This window comes from Papaver somniferum, chromosome 1, assembly GCF_003573695.1.
Source record: "Papaver somniferum cultivar HN1 chromosome 1, ASM357369v1, whole genome shotgun sequence".
Lineage (NCBI taxonomy): Eukaryota > Viridiplantae > Streptophyta > Magnoliopsida > Ranunculales > Papaveraceae > Papaver > Papaver somniferum.
The window spans coordinates 104,554,407-104,563,921 of record NC_039358.1 but is presented as its reverse complement, the minus strand read 5'-3'; the positions used below and the strand labels follow the sequence as shown (position 1 = coordinate 104,563,921).

The window sequence follows — 9,515 nt, the reverse complement described above, 5'->3', positions numbered from 1 at the left end:
TTGCTACATCCCTTCATCCGACGGTCGCTCCACGCTTACCTCCGTATCGCCGTTGGATCCACCTACCATCTTCCCATCCATCGCTCCTTGTCGCAGATCATCAAACCTCGCTATCCCTGCTTCACACCCTAGTCACCGAACCCTATTACCCAACCAAACGGACCTTTCTTCTCCATCGGGTTCTTCTTCTCATCTTCCCCAAACTGCAGAGAGCTGCTCCACAGTTCTGCAACTCCATCACCTCCACCAGCTACACCTTCTTCTCGAACCACACCACCACCACAACCACCCGACAACACCACGACATCTCTCTAGCCTAGACTTCTTTCCAAATTCACATCTCTGAACCCTAGGTGTGGGTTTGACAAGAAATCTCGAGCTAGGGTTTCACCAACAGCGAGGAGAAGACAAAATTGAGGGCAGGAAAAGCTTCAGAAGAGCAGAGGGGACATACCCAAAGCATGGGTCGAGCTCAATTCAGGAAATTGGTGAGAGAATTTGATTTTCCCCAAAAAATTAGGGTTTCGAATTAGGGTTTTGTATTTTGTTGTAAACTATAAATAGGAACTGATGTAGGATGTTAAAGGTTGTTCTTGGTTAGCCGAGAAACCCCCTAATTGGGTTAAATTGATTTCCCTGTTTTAATATCCTGTTGATGTTCATGTGTTTAATTTGATTTCCCTGTTTTAATATCCTGTTAATGTTGTTGTTAATGTGATGTTTTGGGAGAACTGGATTAGCCAGTATCTCCAGTTTTTGTGTTGTTCCTGTTAATCATGTGTTGTTCTATCTGTTTTCTCATGTTCTGAGTTCACTAGCTGAGGCTCAGATGAAGCTTTAGTGCACTGTCTGATAGTGGAATGCTAGGTTAGAGCCTTAGTGCAGTGTTTTGATTGAGCAATGGGAAGAGATTGATGCTCATAGTGCCTGTGATTGATTGTTCTGTCAAAATACAGTCAATGCTAGGGGCAAACTAGTGAGCAAATTAGTTTTCCTCCCATTCTAGATGTATGCATCGGATTTTCAACTCAACCTAGGATCACATTGTTTGGCTAGGACACAAGGTGGATTCAATTGCCTTAGTAACTTCACACAGTTCTGCATCTTTTTCCTTTTCTGTCACTGTTGCTCAATACCTTTGCCTTAGGCTGCTGCCTTTGTTTCACTACCACTGTTACCTCATTGCCATCCTCACTGCCATTTTCACCATTTCCTTTGCTTTTCTTCACTATCACTCTCCACTGTCACTGTCACCTGTTTTGTGTTTTGTAGTTGTATCTGTTTTCTTGTGTTTATTGTTTTATCATCCATTGTCTCATTATTTCACTACCATCTTCATTGCTTTGTAAATATCACAGTTTCACTGCCACTATTTGCTCTTTCTTCTCTGTTGTTTCTCCTGTTCTTGTTACTGCATTCACTGCCTTGTTCTCCCCCAGCTGCTACTACTTGCTACTGCTTTTGCTGCTGCTGTGCACTGCTTCTGCTGCTGCTGAAGCCACCACTGCTGCTGCTGCAACTGAGCTTGGCTCAGCTAAGATCACAGTTCAGGTTAAGGCCTAAGGCCCAGTTCACTGTTACCAAGCACAGATCCTCATACAAGCCAACTGAGCCCAAAGCTCAGTTCACTACACTAAGCCCAAGCCTAAGTTTAAGGCCAAAGCCTAGTTCACAGTTCAGTCCAAAATCATTCAAAGGCCCAAGGCCTAAAGCACTTCATCATTACAACAAACCCATTAAGCCCAATTTACTCAAAGGGTATTCAAAGCCCAACAGTTCCAAAGGGTATTCATAACCCATTGGTACCACAACCCTTTGATACCTAAAGCCCAATAGCCAACTAGAACCCAAAATAGCTAAACACTACAAAACACTCCCAGTCTCTGTGGATCGACCCGTACTTGCACGAGCTACAACTGACGACCGTGCACTTGCGGTATTACTGTAGGCCCGTTTCATTTCGCTTCAATTTCATACGCTTTCCCGGGCCCACCAAGTTTTTGGCGCCGTTGCCGGGGATTGGTGTTGTGTTTTTCTTGTAGTTTTATTAGCTATTTTTGCATTTCACTGCATAGCATTTGCATCTGCATCTGCTTCACTTCATTTGATGTTGGTCCTGCTGTTCTGAACCAGTTTTTCCTCTGCTGGGACGCCACCAAGGAAAATAACCAAAGCCCAACTGGGTTTTTGCAACAATATCAGAGCAGCTGGGCTGTGCTTAAAAGGTAACCCATTTAAGAGAACCCGAATTGTGGGCTTCCAATTTTTAATTGTGGGCTTGTAATATTAAAGCCAATTTTTGGGCTTTTTATTTTCTGTTGGGTTTGTAATTAATTTTTGTGGGCTTGTTTGTTTAATTTGTGGGCTTGTATTTAATTTTTGTGAGCTTGTTTAATTTGGACTTGTATTTTGTATTCTGGGTTTTTAAACCCAGCTGAGCTTGTAACCGATCACGCTAGGTTAACTCGTTAGTGGGCCGAGTACCCAAATTCTAGGCCGAGATTTTGGACTCAGTTTCACCAAACGTTTTCAAACCAGCTGAGCCAAAGCAAACACAAAACCAAACAGTGGGCTTGCTCCCATTCAAAAACCAAATTTTATTTTCTTTTTTAAAAAAAATAAAAATAAAAAAAAAAATATTAAAAATTAAAAATTGAAAGAAAAAAAAACATAAAAAATGGAGCTCATTTACCTTGAAATGTTGACTCTTGTGCAAATATGTAATTATTAGGAGTCTTAGTCTAGATATTTAGGCACCCTGATTCTAGCACAATTCACATAGTGATAAGAAATTTGCACGCGCACGATCTACCAATACATGTATGGCCTCGATCTTCAAGGTGTTTGATAGGAAGTCACGATTGCCAATCACTTTAGAATACTGAACGAAACTTGACTAGCTTGTTCTTTGGTTGGTTGGGATAGAAGGTGGAGGTTACATTAAGAAAGACAACCATCGAATTTAACTGGGTGCATCAAAAGGGCTACCTCTTGCAAAGTGTCATGTAATTTTTTGTTTCTTTTTCCTTATGTATCAAAAGTGTTCCTTGTATCAAAAAAAAAAAAAAAAAAAAAAATGATGTATATATTCAGAAAAAAAAATGAAAAAAATTAAAAAATCAATCAAGTATTTATCAATTCCATCATCTCTTGTTCCAAAAATAAAAGAGAGTAGTCAATGTAAATAAGAGTCATGTAAATAGTCATTTTGTTGTTTCATTGTAATAAGCAAGGAGGGTGTATGCCATTGATGTACAACGCGAGTAATTGTGAAATACCTCCAACTCATTCACAATTCTCGTAAAGTCCGGACAGCTAGCTAGATTTCGACCTTGGTTCTTAGCCTGAGAAACTATCTCTTGGTGATTAGTAGTCATAACATCCGATCTTTCTTTACACATGTGTAGATACACTTTACACTCTTATCACATGTCTTTATTTGTTATCAGTGCTAGGATTGTGCCTTCGATAGCTAGATTGACATCTCCATTTTGCTGTGAGCTTAACTGACTTGCACATGTCACATTTGATGGAATCTGAGCTTATATTTTGACCTAGAACTTTGTAGGTACGTTCTAAGAAAACCTTCACGAGACTTCAACTCGTCCACTAGGGACACTTAGTGGTTTAAAAGGCTTAGTGCATACGCTAAATGCATTCGAGAGACCAGCGACAGTGGTATAGGTAGGATTTCCTTAGTTTTGTTTTACTTGAGGACAAGTAAAATTCAGGTTTGGGGGTATTTGATGAGTGCTAAAAAGTGCATATTTCTATATATTTTTCTTGGCATTTAACTCATCTTTTGTGCATTAATTCTACATTTTATCCCATATTCTGTATTTTCATTGTTTTCAAGAATAAATATTTTTCTTACTTAATTTTGCATTTTTAGGTAATAAATAAAGTTTGGATGAATAGCAGAGCGGAAAAGAGCAGAAAAGTAGTGAAAAGCCGGGAGGAATTACACAAGGAAGCCGCGAAGAATGTTGTGCACAAGACCAAAAGGCTAGAAGTGGGCTTGAAGAAGAAGAATTGTCCTTAAAGAAGATATGGGCTTGGCATACCCAAGGCCCAAAACCCTTACTCAAACACATTTCCACTATCAAAGCCCGTCTCGGATTTCAGCCGTCAGATCGAAGCATTTCAGCATCCTACGGTCGCTCCATCATCGCACATCAAACTCCGAAGCCCCCGCTTTACATCGCAACGCCCATCTCCATCTTGGGTCGTCCGTTTTGCTACATCCCTTCATCCGACGGTCGCTCCACGCTTACCTCCGTATCGCCGTTGGATCCACCTACCATCTTCCCATCCATCGCTCCTTGTCGCAGATCATCAAACCTCGCTATCCCTGCTTCACACCCTAGTCACCGAACCCTATTACCCAAACAAACGGACCCTTCTTCTCCATCGGGTTCTTCTTCTCATCTTCCCCAAACTGCAGAGAGCTGCTCCACGGTTCTGCAACTTCATCACCTCCACCAGCTACACCTTTTTCTCGAACCACACCACCACCACAACCACCCGACAACACCACGACATCTCTCTAGCCTAGACTTCTTTCCAAATTCACATCTCTGACAAGAAATCTCGAGCTAGGGTTTCACCAACAGCGAGGAGAAGACAAAATTGAGGGCAGGAAAAGCTTCAGAAGAGCAGAGGGGACATACCCAAAGCATGGGTCGAGCTCAATTCAGGAAATTGGTGAGAGAATTTGATTTTCCCCAAAAAATTAGGGTTTCGAATTAGGGTTTTGTATTTTGTTGTAAACTATAAATAGGAACTGATGTAGGATGTTAAAGGTTGTTCTTGGTTAGCCGAGAAACCCCCTAATTGGGTTAAATTGATTTCCTTGTTTTAATATCTTGTTGATGTTCATGTGTTTAATTTGATTTCCCTGTTTTAATATCCTGTTGATGTTGTTGTTAATGTGATGTTTTGGGAGAACTGGATTAGCCAGTATCTCCAGTTTTTGTGTTGTTCCTGTTAATCATGTGTTGTTCTATCTGTTTTCTCATGTTCTGAGTTCACTAGCTGAGGCTCAGATGAAGCTTTAGTGCACTGTCTGATAGTGGAATGCTAGGTTAGAGCCTTAGTGCAGTGTTTTGATTGAGCAATGGGAAGAGATTGATGCTCATAGTGCCTGTGATTGATTGTTCTGTCAAAATACAGTCAATGCTAGGGGCAAACTAGTGAGCAAATTAGTTTTCCTCCCATTCTAGATGTATGCATCGGATTTTCAACTCAACCTAGGATCACATTGTTTGGCTAGGACACAAGGTGGATTCAATTGCCTTAGTAACTTCACACAGTTTTGTATCTTTTTCCTTTTCTGTCACTGTTGCTCAATACCTTTGCCTTAGGCTGCTGCCTTTGTTTCACTACCACTGTTACCTCATTGCCATCCTCACTGCCATTTTCACCATTTCCTTTGCTTTTCTTCACTATCACTCTCCACTGTCACTGTCACCTGTTTTGTGTTTTGTAGTTGTATCTGTTTTCTTGTGTTTATTGTTTTATCATCCATTGTCTCATTATTTCACTACCATCTTCATTGCTTTGTAAATATCACAGTTTCACTGCCACTATTTGCTCTTTCTTCTCTGTTGTTTCTCCTGTTCTTGTTACTGCATTCACTGCCTTGTTCTCCCCCAGCTGCTACTACTTGCTACTGCTTTTGCTGCTGCTGTGCACTGCTTCTGCTGCTGCTGAAGCCACCACTGCTGCTGCTGCAACTGAGCTTGGCTCAGCTAAGATCACAGTTCAGGTTAAGGCCTAAGGCCCAGTTCACTGTTACCAAGCACAGATCCTCATACAAGCCAACTGAGCCCAAAGCTCAGTTCACTACACTGAGCCCAAGCCTAAGTTTAAGGCCAAAGCCTAGTTCACAGTTCAGTCCAAAATCATTCAAAGGCCCAAGGCCTAAAACACTTCATCATTACAACAAACCCATTAAGCCCAATTTACTCAAAGGGTATTCAAAGCCCAACAGTTCCAAAGGGTATTCATAACCCATTGGTACCACAACCCTTTGATACCTAAAGCCCAATAGCCAACTAGAACCCAAAATAGCTAAACACTACAAAACACTCCCAGTCTCTGTGGATCGACCCGTACTTGCACGAGCTACAACTGACGACCGTGCACTTGCGGTATTACTGTAGGCCCGTTTCATTTCGCTTCAATTTCATACGCTTTCCCGGGCCCACCACGGGTCCGGGCCCAAAAAAGGAAATCCTTGTGGAATTAGGTTTTGGAAATAAAATTTGATATAAAAGGGATAAATCCTTTTTTTTATTTCACCTGCACACGACCACCACCTTCATCTCTTCATCACCTTCACGCCATCAAGGAGGAGCAAAGTTTTCTCTGGAGCTTTGACCGCCGACCGTTGCTGCCACCGTCTGGCCAACTTCCGGCCGGCACCGACCAAGTACCCATTTTTTTTTTGTTTGCTGTTTTCATGAGTTGTTCATGTTTTGTTCATATTGAAGTTATATACATGTGCATGTATGAGTGTGAGTTTTATAGAAAACCCTTGTTTTTAGAAAACGTATGTTCGTTCAATTGTTAGTTTGAGAAACTAGTAATAATCCCTGACTTGGGAGAGATTTTTTTATATATAGACCTGTGTCTAGTGATAAAATTTTATTTATGAGCTTTCATGGAAATCAAAACTTTATCTTAAAAGGTGTGAGTTTTTTCACAAAATCGAGATAAACCTTCGCTTCAAAGATTAAAGATCGTACGAAGCAAAAATATGATATATATTATATATTTTTTTGTTGACGGAACCATGGAATATCCACAATTTTATTCACGTGAGTTTTTGCTCACGTCAAAAATATATATATTTTTTAGATTTACGTGAATAAATCACGTTTTTTGTATATATATAAATACATATCTTGAAAATCAAAGCCTGACTTTGAGTAATATTTCAGAGGTAGACAATTATTTATGATAAAATATTGTTTAGTTTTCATAATTCTATGGTGAATGTTTACACAGTAGAAGTGTTTATGATTTTATGAAAACCTGAGTTTTGCTCGTCTTTTGTAAATTTCGAAGAAACGAGTAAGTTTTGAAGTGTTAACTGATGTATTTTTTAATGTTGTTGTAGATAGTGGTTAAAACGGGTTCTTTTCGAACTTGTGAAGGTAACTTTTTTTTAGATTTAAATAAATAAATGAAGGAACTTAATTTTTTGATAGTAATGTCAAGATTTTAGAAGGATTAAGGCTCGGGATTCACTACCACTTCAAGTTGATTGGTTATAAATAATATTTCAGAAATTATTATTAAGCTCTTTTTCTTATTAAATCACTTTTTAATTTAAAAGGTGTCCAAATATTAAGTTGTAATCCTTAAGCATGATTTATCAAAGAATTATTCTAAGCATAAAACATCAAACTGATTCACAACTAATTAAGAAAACCATTTTATCCTTTTTTTATATTTATCCAAGTGAATTAAATAAAGTAAATAATTAAAGAAATTATAAATAAAAATATTACCAATCAAACATGAGTGAATAGATCCTCCATTGCCTCAATCACCAAGAATTTAGCCTCTCATCATGTTGGAAAAATACTCAAAAGAATTTATTAATGCTCAAAAGTTGAGTACAAATGATGAAATAAAAAGAAATCGTTTTAAGACTGTCCTTTGCGACACACAGGAAGCGTAGAGAATAACGACACTTCAGAAGTGCTGTAAGCTCGTCGCGGGAAAGGAACTGAGAATTGTCGCAAATATGCAACACTAATCAACGACTTTCCTGGACTGTACAATGTTCTTCGTGTTCTTCCTTTGACAGCAGCAGAACTTTTTCTCTGTCGACTCTTATGGTGATTCTCTCGGCTCTAAATCTCTCCCAATCCGGTGCTAACCTTTCCCAAACTGTTTTGCCTTGTATTTGTAGTGTTTCAGGACCAAAAATCCCCTCATTTATTGCGTATATTCTCCATTTAATCCGAATATTCCTTGCTGCCCATAATAACGATAATTTCCATTTTTAAGCCCATGCACGCGTTAGATTTGATCCTGCACGCTCTAGTTAGCCTTCTCCACGTCTCAGCACTCTTCCAACGCTATTAGAACTCCTCCATGCACACAAGAACTTCAATTTTTCTCGTGTTACCGTACACGTGCTCTGTTTTGAGTGTGTGAATCATCACGCGTTTTCCAGCCAATTCCGATCGAACCCACTGCCCAAAATGTGTTCCTTAACCTATATCACATCTTTCTATCAAATTTCAGCCATTGAATCGACCCGTAACCCCTTCATTTTTGTGATCAAACTTCTGCAATTGAGAATTTCATTTCCCGCCAAAAAACAGTTTTCAAACGAAGAAGAAAGGGTGTCCCCCTATCCTGAACTGGGGTGCGAATAGCAGGTGTCCACTGAGGTGCCCATTAACCGATAGTGAGAGTCTGAATAACAATTGTCCTTTAAGGGTGCCCCGGGCAACTTTTCGAGCCGAATTTTCCAAAAATGTTTATTTCCTAAAAATACATAAAAACACAATATTAGTACAAAAATAGAGTTCCAACAATACGGACATTGAGGACAAATTAGACACAAAAATGTGTCTATCAAATACCCCAAAACTTATTATTTTCTAGTCCTCGAGCAAATCTAATCTAGAAAGTAAAATGACTACACTTAGCACGTGCAGCAAGCCGTCAAACCACTAGGTGGCCCTAGTGGCGGAGTGTTGTCTCCGGAGGGTTTACCAGAGGTGTACCCACAAAACTTTTATACTCCAGACCCTAGCTATCTACAACGAACCTTGGAAGGCACTAAAGAATCTCCTTGGTTGGCATACTTATTGACTACAAGAGGAAGTACCCTGATGCGAAATTCCAATTGATGTACACGAGTTTGCACTCAAGCATACTAAAATTCATATATAAGTGACAGAGCTCTACTCAGATAGTTGCACTATGGACATCATATTCGGAGTTAAACTAATCACATGGAAAAATTAAGAGATGGATATAGAAATACATAGATGGTTTTGATGTTGGATGGCCTCGTGATTTATGTGTTCACATCCTGTAACCGAGTTTTGTGAGAAAGCTCCATTTCCCATGTTTTAATGGCGTTCTGTACGGTTTCCTCTAAAGATCCCTCTGGCCAAACCTGAGCACATAATTAGTATATAAACATCATTGATATTAATTAATGCATATAGGGTGTGAAATTGTGAATTGAAAAAAAATCTAGACGAAATTTATAGCTTGATGATCTATCAATCGATATGACGCAGATGATTCGGGTTTTTTTTAACAGTACACTTAGAATTCTATAGATACAGACACAGATAATAGGTATTGTGCATGTATACGTTTGTTTGGCCTTGATGGAAGAGTTCATTAACGAGGTCGTAGATAGGAGGACCACCATGCCTCCGGTGCACATCTTTATGCTCATCTCCATACATATATAGGATCTGTACTCATCTCCCTGGCGGTGATCATGATCAGTAGAACCCATATATGATGTGGTG

The 9,515-nt window shown here is 39.4% G+C and overlaps 1 long non-coding RNA gene across 2 annotated transcripts; it reads right to left on the bottom strand.

The window, feature by feature from the left end:
• Positions 1-8,452: 8,452 nt before the first annotated feature.
• Positions 8,453-9,515, bottom strand: LOC113331715. Of its 2 annotated transcripts, XR_003351126.1 has the most exons (3): positions 9,354-9,515; positions 9,014-9,148; positions 8,453-8,508 (listed from the first exon to the last, which is right to left on the bottom strand). It is a non-coding gene; the product is annotated as an uncharacterized LOC113331715 (long non-coding RNA). The 2 variants fall into 2 exon arrangements; XR_003351127.1 differs by lacking the exon at positions 8,453-8,508 and having other exon boundaries at positions 9,013-9,148.